Consider the following 14,074-nt stretch of genomic DNA (forward strand, 5'->3'; position numbering starts at 1 on the left):
ACCGGTTTATTTCTGTATTTGTAATTATCCATGATTAGTTTCGAGCTGAGAATTTGGTCTTGGCAGCTTCTGTATGGGCGAAATCCTCCTTGGTTGTGGTTTGAGAATGTTTTTTTATCCTATTGCAAAATTATGCAGGAGAAAAGTCCAAAAGTGTTATTCCTTTGTAATTGTCTGGATTAGTTTTCTCTCCTTTTTTTGAATAATGGATGGATTATGCCTGAGGTCCAATGTTCTCAGATTTTCTCTGTGATCCACATTTTGACTAGATGCTGATGTAGATTTATGATTGCTGATTTCCCTGCGTTTTTCCAGATTTCTGCAAAGACTATGTCTTCACCACGTGCCTTATAATTTTCTAGTTCCTGAATTGCAAATTCTACCTCATTGTAAGATGTAATTACTGTGAAACAGTTTCTTTAAATAAATCTTCATTATTGTAAATATAATTGCATGAGTTACATATTTAGCTTGACTGTCATGTAATGTCGTGCGCGAGTGGTGTCTGGATTAGTGGATGCAAGCACTTTATTCCGCGGGACGTTACAAACTCATTGGCATTCCCTCCTATGGGTGGGGGCGGTAGAATAACACCCATGGTATCTCCTGCCTGTCGCAACTGAAAGGGGCCGCAGGGGCTCTTAACTTGGGAGGGTGGGTTGGCGACTACGGGGCTTGTAGCTGAGGATTGCTTCCACTTACTTGTGCCATGCTCCTCACTTTCATCTATACTATCCAACCTCTCTTGGCCAACTCTTGTTCATTTCAGATCCCAACAGTATTAGGTCACAAGGCCTAGGGAGTCTTTCACTTTCACGCCTTGCATGACCCTTGTCTTTGTTTGGCCAATACCTTCATTTTTCAAAGTGTCGGACCCCTTCCATTTTTTCCACTCTGATTAATGTTAATAGAGGATGGTTGCCTAGTTGTCTTCCTTAAATTAAAAAATTATCACCACGACCACCACCGCCACCATAGTCCACAGCAACCGAGTGGTAAACCTCGGAGTTACAAGAATATGAACGAGCAGTAGAACACTAGAAGTTCAAAATACTCTGTTATGTCTTGTTCGTCGGCATAACACTAAAATAGTTCAATTGTGTGAATAATATTTACCTGTTCGATATTATTTTTAATGCTTTGAAGGGAAGACATTGAAATTTTTATCATATTCATTTCTTACGTATATTCCCCACCCGGCTACTCATTCCTGCCACCCAGCTGATAAAAAATTTCTGGGGAGAACACTGAGAAGGATACAATTGGCAAGTGCCTTTTATCACCAGGTATGGAGATTAGTATGGAATAAAGATGTACCAATGATGGCTAAAGAAGTAATTTACAAGGGATATTACTTAAATCTATAATGCCATATGCAGCTGAAACGTGGATAGTGACTTAGATGAGAGTAGAGTACAGGCAGGTGAAATGAAATTGGTGAGGAGTGTGATGCAGAAGATAAGGAAGGGTAGATGAGAAATGAAGGCATACGAAAAGAGCTAAATGTGCAAAAACTAAATGAAAAACTGGAATAGAGCAGATTGAGATGGTTTGGACATGTCAAGCGGATGAAAGAAGAAAGACTGCCAAGACAAGCATTGGAAAGACAGATGATGACAGGGAAGAGAGGATAAGGAAAACCAAAATTACGCTGGATGGACTTTGTGAAGAACAGCATAGTACAACGGAACCTGGACTGGAACACAGTGTTGGATGAGGAATGGTTGAGAGACAGGATGAAGTAGAGAGGAATCATATTTGCCCCCATTCAGTGTCAACTGGAAAAGGGAAAATGATGGGTGATGATGACAATGTGGTAGCAGTGGGCCAGGCATGTTGTGAGCTCTATTGGAGACAATAGAAACACGGAATGGCTGCATATCAGATATTGACATAGTTTCCATTTTAATTTGCCTTTATATGTAAGATGAGTATTTCTAGGGGTGGATTGGTGAGTCCCTGGCAAGTATGAAGGAAGGAGGGAGCTCTCCTATCATCTACTTTAGGTATTATTTACATCAGTTTTGCATAATTTTCACCTTCCTAAAACATACGAATGAGGTGGTAAAGTGTAACCATGAATTATTGTAATATGTGTGATTGCTGACTTAATCAGTGTGTATAACACTTGGATGGTCATACGCCAAATCGAACTAAGTGCCAAAAGAAACATTCTGAGAAATTGAGGCTCAAAGTTACAGATATATTGAAAAATCTGCTGTTGACTCTGGTTTCTGATATTTTGTACCGACAATTTACACAGTTATACTTTTCTTTTTATACCTACAGGAACCATGCAGCACATTTCCATTCTGAATTATGTTACTTTTTCGAGATGATTGGGATATGGTCCGTTTTGGCATACAAAGTATTTTGATTTATTCTTAATTCTTATTTAGACATTACAGACAAAGATGAATAAAGAAATAAAAGTTAACAAAATACAACAACTGATACCCCTAGTAAAATAAAATCCATGTAGCAGTACCCTTTCAAATTAAATTGCATATGAATACCCTTGGAAAGCATACTTCATGCAGATTCAGTTCCGATTTCCTCACAGGTATTGTCAGAGCAGCCATGTTCAAAAGTAGTGATGTTTTGTACATGAGGACTTGTGATCCTTTCATAAAATGAATGATATACTGGAGGGACGTATTTCAGTAGACTTTTCACATCTTTACGCTTGTCTTCACTCAGAGGTCTACCCCTTGGGTAGAGTATTGGAAGATCAAGTTCACCAAGGTTTGTTGGTCTGCCCTTTAGTCTTTTATTGATGTTGGCTGAAAAGTATTCATAGTCCTCGTGAGTGTAATTATAATCCATTATGCCAGGCTTTCCTTTCGTAAATCTCATTTCTTTGATCTTAAGCCATTCAACTTTGTCACCTGAATCATTCTTTTTATGGTTAACAAGATGTTGCTGCAGAATTTCAGTACATTTAAAATCTTCTGTTTCCATTGTACTTATTTCAAAAGCATTTTTTCTTACTCTTGCACATGAAATTATGTCACGCCACTGTGATGGAGCATAGACCTCTGGGTGATACTTAAGCTTTCTCTCTATATCTCCAAATGCACTGTTAGGTAGGTAAGAATGTCCTGGTTCAGGGAACTTGTGGATAACTTCTTTAATGCTTATCTCTGAAGACTGGATCACAAACATCCAGAAACAACCCATCTTGAAATTTCTGTTCTACCCACCACAGCTGTCTGACTATGCTATTAGCTTGTCTTTAATTCCATGACTCTTTAGGTAGGCTATTTTAAGATGCAAGATCCTACCTCGTGTGCAGCTCTGGATGTCACACTCTCATCCCAAAGATGCATAGTGTCTTTATTAGAGCAGAAATCACGGATTCGTACATTGAAACAAGAAACCTGTCTTTTGTAGTAGACTTCGTTCGTGGTTAAGCAAGGTAAAGACATTACCTTCTGCATGTCGAATGATATCACGCTGAGTCCATCTTCAGATTTGCTCTTCAATTCATCGTTCTTCATAGCATCTCTTGCACGTTCTGCTTTACGGTGATGAAATTCTAGTTTTGCCTTCAACTGTGTCACATCATTAGGAAGATTACTGGCTTCAGCTGACTGAATTTGAATTTTCACACAATCACATGTATGGCATGTGTCCTTTTTAGGGGGACGGAAGCTTATATTGAAGTCACGCCTGAAGACTTTCTCGTACAGCGACTGACAAGTCATCTTCTGAACACAACCTTCTTGTTTAACTTTCTCAACAAATAGCCTGTACATTAAACTTAAATTTAGATTAGTATTCAAGTACTTCAGCCTTCAGCAGTGCCCTATGAATTTTTGCACTGCTTACTTGCAATGTCTTCATAAACAGGTTTTTGCATACCTCAGTGTCCCCATCTGTAGATGAACGTTTGAAGTATTTTCAACTGAGATTTCTTGAAGAAATGCGTACATTTTTCACTCGCCTGCGGCTGACACCGTGGCATTTTATAGAGCCAATAATCAGTGCTGTTTGTGTAGCCCAAGATTCACAGTTGTAAAACTGACCAAAAAATGCTCTCCTATCGTCTTTCGACACTTTAGTATGATACTTCTTTAAACTTGTAATCTATGAAGTGTTTTTCTGTAACTAGTCTTCCTTTCGCAGTTGTGTATGCCTTTCCTCTGATTCTGTTGACCTTCCTAACGTTTTTTTTCCACTTTGCAGGGTCCCCTTTCTTCTTTTTAATGGGACTGAACGTGGGTGCTCCATTCTCTTCTTCCTTTCGTCCATTTCCTGTTCGATTTTCTCTTTTTCTGCTGGTTAATTTCCTTTTCTTCTTTGTGCTACATTGTCCTTTATCCGTATTTGGCTCTGAGAAAATTATAGAAAATATCTGTAAGCGATACAATTTTGCATTGGAAATATTTGCCAAAGCAGACCAACTCCAAATACAACATCACAGCGACTGTTGGAAACTTATGCCAAAGTGAACCAACTCCAAAGACAGTACCACTACGACCTATATTCATGAACTCACGCTACTAATGAATCTATTTATTCTTTGGATACAGTGAATCGAGTATGGTAACACTGGCTCTCAGAACAAAAGAGTAGCTATGCTCGAGTATAAACATTTAAAGATAAAAATTTCATAATGTTCCGTATTGAATTGTATCACAATTAAATTGAAATAATATATAAGGTAGTTCAACCTATTCAATACATATAAATACGAAATGTAGAGTTACATTCCTATTTAATTATAAGCGGAATTGAACTGTATACTAATATACTATATTGCCTCCTGCATTTTTTGGGTCTTCACATTCAAATTTAAACTCAGGGTCCTATTTGCATATTTCAATTATATTGAATTGTATTATATATATATATATATATGTACATTTTCGCGACCGAAGCAAATACTGGATCATTAAACTATTCATCAAGTTCCGTCGGTGTTTGAAAGCAGTGCCTGACGTTGAATATGTCGCGCTGATCTTCGGGAGCTAGCAATTTACTTCAATTGAGCTACTTGTCTTCGGCTTCTGCACGATTTTGGATCTTCGTATTTGTTGGATTGTGTTGTGACTTTGCGCCTGTTAGTGTATGCAAGCTGGCTCATTTAACTGTTCTCCGCTTCTCGCAAACATTATGAGACAATGCCGAACTTTGGCGTGTGCTATACTGCTGTTCAGAACTTTGCTCCTTGCTTTTTTTTTTTTTTAAGTGACTTATCTTCTACTTCTTCTGAATTTTACAGTGCCTATCCCCGTTATTTTATATTGCCTGTTCAACTGTTTTTATGTGGACTTGATGTTTAATTTCTTTCTTACCTATGCATTGTTTTTTGCGTTTTATTCGGCTGATGATGACCCGGATTGGGGTCGAAACCGGTACTGCTTCCGCTTATAATTAAATAGGAATGTAACTCTACATTTTGTTTTTATATGTATTGAATAGGTTGAACTACCTTATTTATTATTTCAGTTTAATCGAGTATAAACGCGCGAAAAGCATGCTCCGTTTTGGCAAACGAATAGCTGTTCTTACTAACCTCAAAATAAACTAAATATATTTACTGTAAAAATATTGCAAAACTTACCTTTGCCCATACATTCTTCCCATTTCTCAGGGTCAAACAGGTCTGAGGAGCCAGAACTGAAGTCACTCTAGATATCTGCTGTTATTTCTGCGATGTTTCTGGATGAAATTAAATGCCTCACTCGTGGACCATTTCTTTCTGAAGCCATCTTCTTTCGGTGTTTGGTTCACTCTGGCTGAATGAAATCAGTAAAACCAACCTCATGCCACAACAACTTTGTGATGTCACTTCCTCCTGGCTCATGATAACTTTAGACCACTTTGGCACACGAAGGATATTACTATCTATGTTCATGTTATACCAGTTTACGAAAAAATCCGATTTTGGCACTTGGTTCGTTTTGGCATGTGACCATCCACTTGATAATATACAATAAAACCTCGTTAAGGCGTTTCTGCCAGCGACAACAAAAATTCACGTGTTAAGCGAGAAAACGTACTACTGAGTATACAAATAAAAACTGTCCACCAGGGATATGGAAACACTGGATACGAATTTTTCCGACATGAAGGCATTTTACGTTGTGTATCCGCGAGTACAGTGAAAACTACTGTATATCTACCATTACTCAAGATGAGAAGAAAGTATTAAAAGATGTGAAAAACATGAGAGAACAAATGAAAACCTTTTCTGTTGGGGCGTATAAAATAAGTGTAATGAACGGTGTGAAAAATACCAAAAAACAAATATGAAAACATACGCACGTGGGCCAATAAAAATATCCAAGTATTATTGCAGATCACACTCTTTCTAAAACAAAGGTTAATAAAAGCCTTTTATTTCGGAGCAGTGGGTTATAAAACATTATTTTCTGGTCACACTCTTAGACAACGAATTGGAGGTTATATTCGGCCAGAACTGCAACAGAACGACTTTGGCCGCCATTTTGAAAAATTTCGACCAAGTCGAATCGATCGAGTTGAAACTCGAAGGTGCGAGTTCAACATTCATGACCTTTGCACGCTTGAAGGTGCGGATGCCAGTCCACTTCCTGAAAAATTTTAATGTTGTCTTCATTAGAAAGGAATTTCACTTTTTCCATATCCATACCTAGGCTATCACAAGACACATATGCACCACGCTAGTCAGTTTCACATGATTATGTTCCTAATCGGAATATAAGCTACTGTATCATGCGAAAAACTTCACTGTACCACTCAACACAAAATAAATTTCTAACTTCTGAATGAAATAAGAGTACAAATAGGCTCGCTTTTTCCGTAATCACACAACTGTGGCGACAACCTGAGTTGTAAACCACGTTTCTTTCACAAGGGATGACAGATAACATTTTCAGGGCTAAGAAAAATGTGATCGTACTGAACAGTAATAGCAAAAATTTGTGATGCGATAAGTGAGATATTTTTATATAGATGTAAAACGATGAGAATCGGGAGTTCAAATTTACGACGTGCTAAGCGGGAAAACTTGTTAATGAGGAACACACTAACGAGATTTCACAGTAGGTAGCAACCATGTTTAAATTAACCACTCAAGCCGGTTCGATGTTCATTGTACGTCCGGTGGACTATACTCGTTCAGCCTGTTCGACGTATCACTTATGGCTGGTGCAGGCGGATGTTAGAAAACTTATTACACACGCATCACTACTGCTTTCTGGGTTCTTTTTTCACCTTATGAATCGAGGAGTTGTGCACTTTCCTGCCATCTCCGTTTCATAATTATAACTTGTACGAAATTGATTGATATATGTTGCTTTTGAGTCTTATGGATTAGGCGTAGAACATGAAATGCATTCTCTTGAGTTTCAAGGAAGTTGCTTTAGAAGGTATCACGCCCTTTCCTGCCATCTTGAAAATGCTTTGTGAACTTTCTTGAAAATTATTGTTGCTTATAAACGGGAAATACCGAAAGCAAATACTTCGCAGGTATTTTTTGCTTTGCAGACTAGAGACTACTCAGTTGCAGAAGAATGGGTGGGCCATCTCATTCTTTTACGGGCGCAGAGATTATTCCTTTGATAGATGTTAGTAGAGGAAGTGATATATCAGGAAGCAATATTTTCAGTAGTGATACAACAGTGGCTATGCAAAGCAAGAGGTTTTTATTTATGTATAAACTGAGGCGTCTAGTATCAAAACCGGCCAAGTCACTGAAGGCATATTTTTCAATATGGATGAAAAACCTGTAGATACAAAGGAATGCTAGTCACAAAAGTTTTTTTTTTTTCATAGTTATATCCTTAATGGTTTAATATTTAAGTTCTGCAGTTTTGAAAAATCTGACTCATAATGAACCCATCTTTTTTGTTAATGTACATTTTGACTTGGCTGTTTTTGTTGCAATTTTGTATAATTTTAGGCTTTTTTCTAGAATGTATTCAATTTAAATTCCAAACCCTTGTGAAAAAAGGCAATTTAATGAAAATAAATTGACATTGGAATTACTTTTCTTTATTGCAATTTAAAAAAAAGCATTTCAGCATACATGGGGTAATAATATATGAAGAAGAACATCAGAAAGCTGAGGAGAATACAAAATAGGATTTCTCTCACTAAAAGTTTGTAGTTCACTTAGATCTTGGGCACAGTAAAAGAAAATGATCAGCAATATTAGTCACTTATATTAATAGAATCATTATTAAGAAGTGCCGAGAGGCGAAAGAAAGATGGATGGATGACATTTGTAAAAGCATAGAACACGATATGACAGAGCATACAATCAAGTAAAAAGAACACAATTCAAGACTAAAATGAAATCCAGTGTAATAAAAGATACGGAAGGACGTCTGTTAATAGAAGATGAGGAGGTAATGAAGAGATGGAAAGAGTATTTGGAGGATCTGTATAATGAAGAAGAAATTGACAATGTAGATGAGTACATCATAAAACAAGACCAGGTTTCACAAGATGAACTAGGTCCTCCCATAGTGAGAAGTGAATTCGAAACAGCACTGCAACAGCTGAAAAAGAACAAGGCTCCTGGACCAGACAAACTGCCTGCTGAACTGTGGAAAAACTCTGGAAAAATGATGAAGGATGAACTCTTCAAAATCACCAGGTACTGCTATGAAAACGGAGATATGCCAGAGGATTTTGTAGAATGCAAAGCAGTACTTCTGCAAAAAAAGGAGATTCAACAGAATGCTCCAATTACAGAATACTAAGTCTTGTTTCACATGCAGCAAAAATATTCACATGCATATTAATAAACAGAATCAAAATAAAAATTGAGCAGAATCTAGATGATGATCAGTTTGGGTTCAGGAAAGGAGTAGGAACGAGAGAAGCTATTATAGCACTTAAAACCATCTTGGAGAGAAGACTGGAGCTTAACAGAAATACATATATAGCTTTTGTAGACCTGGAAAAAGCTTTTGACAATGTTCAGTGGAAAAGACTGTTCAAAATTATGAAGGACATCATTTGGACTGGAAAGACAGAAAAGCAATACTTCTACATCAATCAAAGAATAAACATCGAAAGTAATGATAAAGTATGCAAGGTGAGAATCAGGAAAGGAGTGTGTTCCTTATCACCATCTCTATTTAATCTGTACATTGAAGAGGCCATGAAAATTTTTAAATCCAAAACACCTGGCATTAAAATAAATGGAACAACTGTACACTGTATTAGATTTGCCGACGATATTGCACTTCTGGCTGACAATGAGAAGAACATGCGGATCATGCTCAACAAATTAACATCCATCTTAAAAGATTTCCAACTTAACATTAATGTAAATAAAACTAATGTTATGGTTGTAAGCAAATCTAAAATGAAGCCAGAGGCACAGCTCAGAATTGGAAATATTTGAATAAAACAGGTGCACAAGTTCTGCTACTTAGGATCAGTTATTACCGATGACAACAGGTGCACTGTGGAAATAAAAAGAAGGATTTCCCTGTGTAAGAAAGCCTTTGGGGAGAAGAAGCAGCTCTTAACCACCTGCGTGCCACGCGCCGATCAGATCGGCTTTCGCTCCTCGCGCGAAAAGTGCCAGAGCCGACTGGATCGGCGCGATGATTTCCTAGTGTTTAACGGCTTCTGCTAACAGATGCCTCTGGGTGTTTTATTCCGTTAGAAAGCTGAGGTTTCAAGCCTTCACGAGAGTGGCATAGTTTTGGCCTTGGAGATCTTTAACACGAACGGAGGGAGTTAATAATCTGTGATGTTCACAAGCTCTGAGTTGTTGACAACATGGCGAGCTCTAGTAGAGATAGTTTGGTTGCCGGCGTGTATGACGATAAGCTAATAGCATATTTAGAGGAAAATGATATAATAGCAGATGAATTAGAATCGGAAAGTGATTTTGATAGTGACGTGATACCAGGAACACCGCCATTATCACCAGTACCGAAAAGGAAGTGCTATTCTGGCCCCAGTACATCGGGTGTTCAGGTTAGTAGGTACTCGATTACAGTCCGTGGAACCAATTAAAAATCCACTGCCAGTTCTGAGTGATTCAGAAAGTGACAATAATGATGAAGGAGCTATGGATGATGCGAGTAATAATGAAAGCAATGTGAATGCTAATGTTTGTTTCCGAGAAATTTTTCCGAACCAGTTCGATAGGCCTACCACTCTCCCGTCATTTACATGGAATTCGCTGGGCCTAAATATGCGCCTCCACATAATGCCCCTCTAATAGATTATTTTCAGTTCTTCACTAATTCATTGATAAATTAGATGGTAAATGAAACAAATACGTATGCCCAACAATTCATCTCAATATATGCGTTTTCACCACAATCAAGGGTTTAAGTTTGGCGGGCTACTTCTGTATTGGAAATGAAAGCATTTCTGATTGTAATTTTTAAGGGTGTATATTGTTGAAATATGATCATTGTTAAGTTTTCACTAATAATTATTGTGTACTCCAAAAGGGTTGTGCATTAAATTATTGTTCAATGGCAGGTACGATTGACAGTCGAACAAAAAATTCAGTGAGGAAAATGGTGAGTGCAGATTTTTAAAAAATACGTTTTGGGGTGATTGTAGGCAAATTAATGAAATTTTTAATTACGCTGTTTTGTTTAGAATTGTATGTGTATTTTACCTATGTTCTTCGATTTAGGAAATGTTACAAACTGTATTTCCAAAATTAGACTAAAACTTAAAAATAAAAATGAAAATTAACAATTGTTAAATTGTTGCCAATTTAAAAATACATTGGAGATATTTTTCAAATTTATAAGTATTTCTTGGTAAAGTTAGAAGTATATTTTATATAATACTGCAAGAATAATGCATATATTTAACAAAATAAATTTTTAATTAATACTTCTCTGAAAGTCTGCAGAACCACTAAAAATAGTTTGGCATTCTTAGCCAGAATTTCAGAAAATGGCTTGGCACTAAGAAGGTTAACTAATAAATCCTTAAATACTGAACAAAATAAATTATTTATCAAAACGTTCATTTGGAGTGTGCTGCTATACGGTTGTGAAGGATGGACTCTCTTGAAGGAGGACGTGAAACGACTAGAGGCAGTGGAAATGTGGCTATGGAGGAAGATGACAAGAACTAGCTGGATTGAGAAGAAAACTAACGAAGCAGTGCTTAGATAAATAAACACCCAGAGACATTTAATAACAACGATAAAAAGGAGAAAAGCGTCAGTTTTTGGTCACATTCTCTGGCATAATAACTTCATAAAGAACTTGTTCGGAGGCAAGGTGATGCGAAAGAAAGGCAGAGGGAAACCACGGAAGAAGATCATTGAAGAGGTAGTTGAGACGATGGGATGCCAAGGTTATGGAGAGATGAAAAGGATCGCAGAGAGAAGAGATCGGTGATTGCAGCGACAAGGCGAAGCCTTTAGATAATGATGATGATGATTAAGATAGGTACTGTTCATACATACTGAGTAGTATTGTTTTAAGTCATCAATTTGCTCTTTTTTTAATACAATGTCAGGCATTTCACGTAGACTATTGATGCAGACTTCAGAGACGGTTTGAGAATGTTGTAAATATAGCGGTCGGAAGTAATTGTTTTCTGAAAAAATATCGGACCGATAATTTGTTGGGCACTAATAGTGCACTGTACATCCACCTTCACATTGTGCGAAGGTCTTAGTTGTAAAATCTGCAGGTTCTTTGTATCCCAGATCCTGTTGCATGTTGCATTGACATATCCACCCAAACAAAACTGTGCTTCGTCACTGATAAAAATAAAGTTTGACCGGGCGAGTTGGCCGTGCGCGTAGAGGCGCGCGGCTGTGAGCTTGCATCCGGGAGATAGGGGGTTCGAATCCCACTGTCAGCAGCCCTGAAGATGGTTTTCCGTGGTTTCCCATTTTCACACCAGGCAAATGCTGGGGCTGTACCTTAATTTAAGGCCACGGCCGCTTCCTTCCAATTCCTAGGCCATTCCTGTCCCATCGTCGCTATAAGACCTATCTGTGTCGGTGCGACGTAAAGCCCCTAGCAAAAAAAAAATAAAAAAATAAATAATAAACTTCGAATTCACAATACCATTGTGGTCACTATTCATGTGCTAATTGCAAAATCATTTTCCTGCAATGAAATCTCTTGGCTTTACTTTGTGGACTGAATAAGTCCGGCAAGGTCACAAATGTTATAATTTTGTTGCATCACATACTGATGATTGTGAAATACTAGTTTCCTGAGCTACTCTCCAAAGCGACTTACATGGATTGACTTGCAGCCTTGCCTGTATATCTTCTAACCTCTCCTTTAGAGAGCTGTTCTCCTTTTTGCTATTTTTTCTTATTAGTTATGGAACCACTACTACGCCGCTTGTGAACAAGTTGTTGCATATAATGTTCTGATGGTACTGTAGAACTGGGAAGCTACCTAGAATTTCCAAAGACACCTTTTACCTGATTTGTTCTACTTGTGCGAATAACATTCGACTAAAAATATTCTCTGCGATAATAACCCAACACACTTAAAACTCCAATAGTTACTAGCGAACTGCTGCGTCAGCTGTCAATACTTCTTATCACACCGAGCTTGACACAAGCCATACAGTGCTCGCTTGGGGAATCCCGCAACCTGTGAGCAAAAGTGTGAAGTCTTAAATTATACTCCCTGTTTTTTTCTGATTTATTTTTTATTTAATGCATTAAACGTGTGGCAACTTCACAACATTAAATTTCTCAATACCTTAAACATTCCTAAGTGTGACCAAAGCATCTAAAATACATTCACATGCTGTCTAATAGGTTACAAGTAACTTTTTGAACACCTGCATCTATACATGTTTGGCAATTCCGTGACCAAGAGATTATACGACATGTTGTATTTGGCAGTGATTGTGTTAACGCAGTGAAAATTTTCAGTTATATACTGTAATCATGATTTTTAATGTCAAGTACATGATATCAGAGAAGTTCTTTATTGGATTCTCTTATTCATTGTAATTGTAAGTCTCTGTGGCTCAGGCGGCAGCGCGTCGGCCTCACTGCTGGGTTCCATGATTCAAATCCCGGTCACTCCATGCGATATTTGTGCTGGACAAAGCGGAGACGGAACAGGTTTTTCTCCGGTACTCCAGTTTTCCCTGTCATCTTTCATTCCAGCAACACTCCTATATCATTTCATCTGTCAGTCATAATTCATTGCCCCAGAGGAGTGTGACAGGCTTCGGCAGCCGGCACAATTTCTATTCTCGCTGTAAGATGGGGTCTTCATTTATTCCATCCCTGACCCGGTCATTGACTGGAAAACAGGTTGTAGGTTTTCATTCATTTTCATTTCATTCTAGTTATATAAAATCTATGCAGCTTTTGAAACATAATCTCAAAAATTAAGAACTTATCCTGTACGGAAATAATGTTTATATTATAAAATTATTTTTCATGGAGGCGTAATTAGTACAGTGGCTTAGTTTGTTGGCTTTCCATCCAGACAGGTGAGGTTCAAATCCTGGTTGATTTTGGGTTGGTATTTTCACCAGAAAGATGATGGCAATGCATCAGGTAGGGGATCTGGCCTTAAACCCCGAGCCAAAATCAGCCAGTGTGGCTTCAGCAATCCCAAAAAAATGTGGAATAAGGTGAAGAAAGTTTTAATAAATTAATGTAGTATTGGTATTGAAAACTGAGGTGGAGAATTTTGTTGCTTATAGTATTTGTTTGAATTGCACATAGTATAATGAATAAGGTTTGCACTGTTATGAACTAATTTAGTGAGATATATTGAATTGGACTTTTCTTTCCTATAGGGAGCTGCAAAGATGCTGTTCATCGTGTGTGTTCTAAGTGGCATAAATATATTCAATTTCTTTGGTCAAGAACAACCTTCCTGGTATGCATGGTGTATTGAAAATAAAATATCTGCTTGTCTAATGACTTTCTTTCTGTGCAATGCCATTGAAGGACAGTTGGTTTCCACGGGAGCATTTGAAATATCGTTTAATGGTAAGTGTAAAGTAAGATTGATACTTAAAACAAAATACATCTGTAAATGTTCATTACACTCTGTCAGGTACATCTTTCATTGTTCACAAAGTGGTATTTCTTGCTGTTCCAAGAACTTTGTATGAGATCGAATTATTAGCCTTCTTAAGTTCTTTA

At 37.5% G+C, this 14,074-nt stretch overlaps 1 pseudogene; it reads left to right on the top strand.

The window, feature by feature from the left end:
• The window catches only part of LOC136877748 (thioredoxin reductase-like selenoprotein T homolog CG3887), a 56,625-nt pseudogene that overhangs the window by 20,192 nt on the left and 22,359 nt on the right, over positions 1-14,074 (top strand).

This window comes from Anabrus simplex, chromosome 7, assembly GCF_040414725.1.
Source record: "Anabrus simplex isolate iqAnaSimp1 chromosome 7, ASM4041472v1, whole genome shotgun sequence".
NCBI classification, from domain to species: domain Eukaryota; kingdom Metazoa; phylum Arthropoda; class Insecta; order Orthoptera; family Tettigoniidae; genus Anabrus; species Anabrus simplex.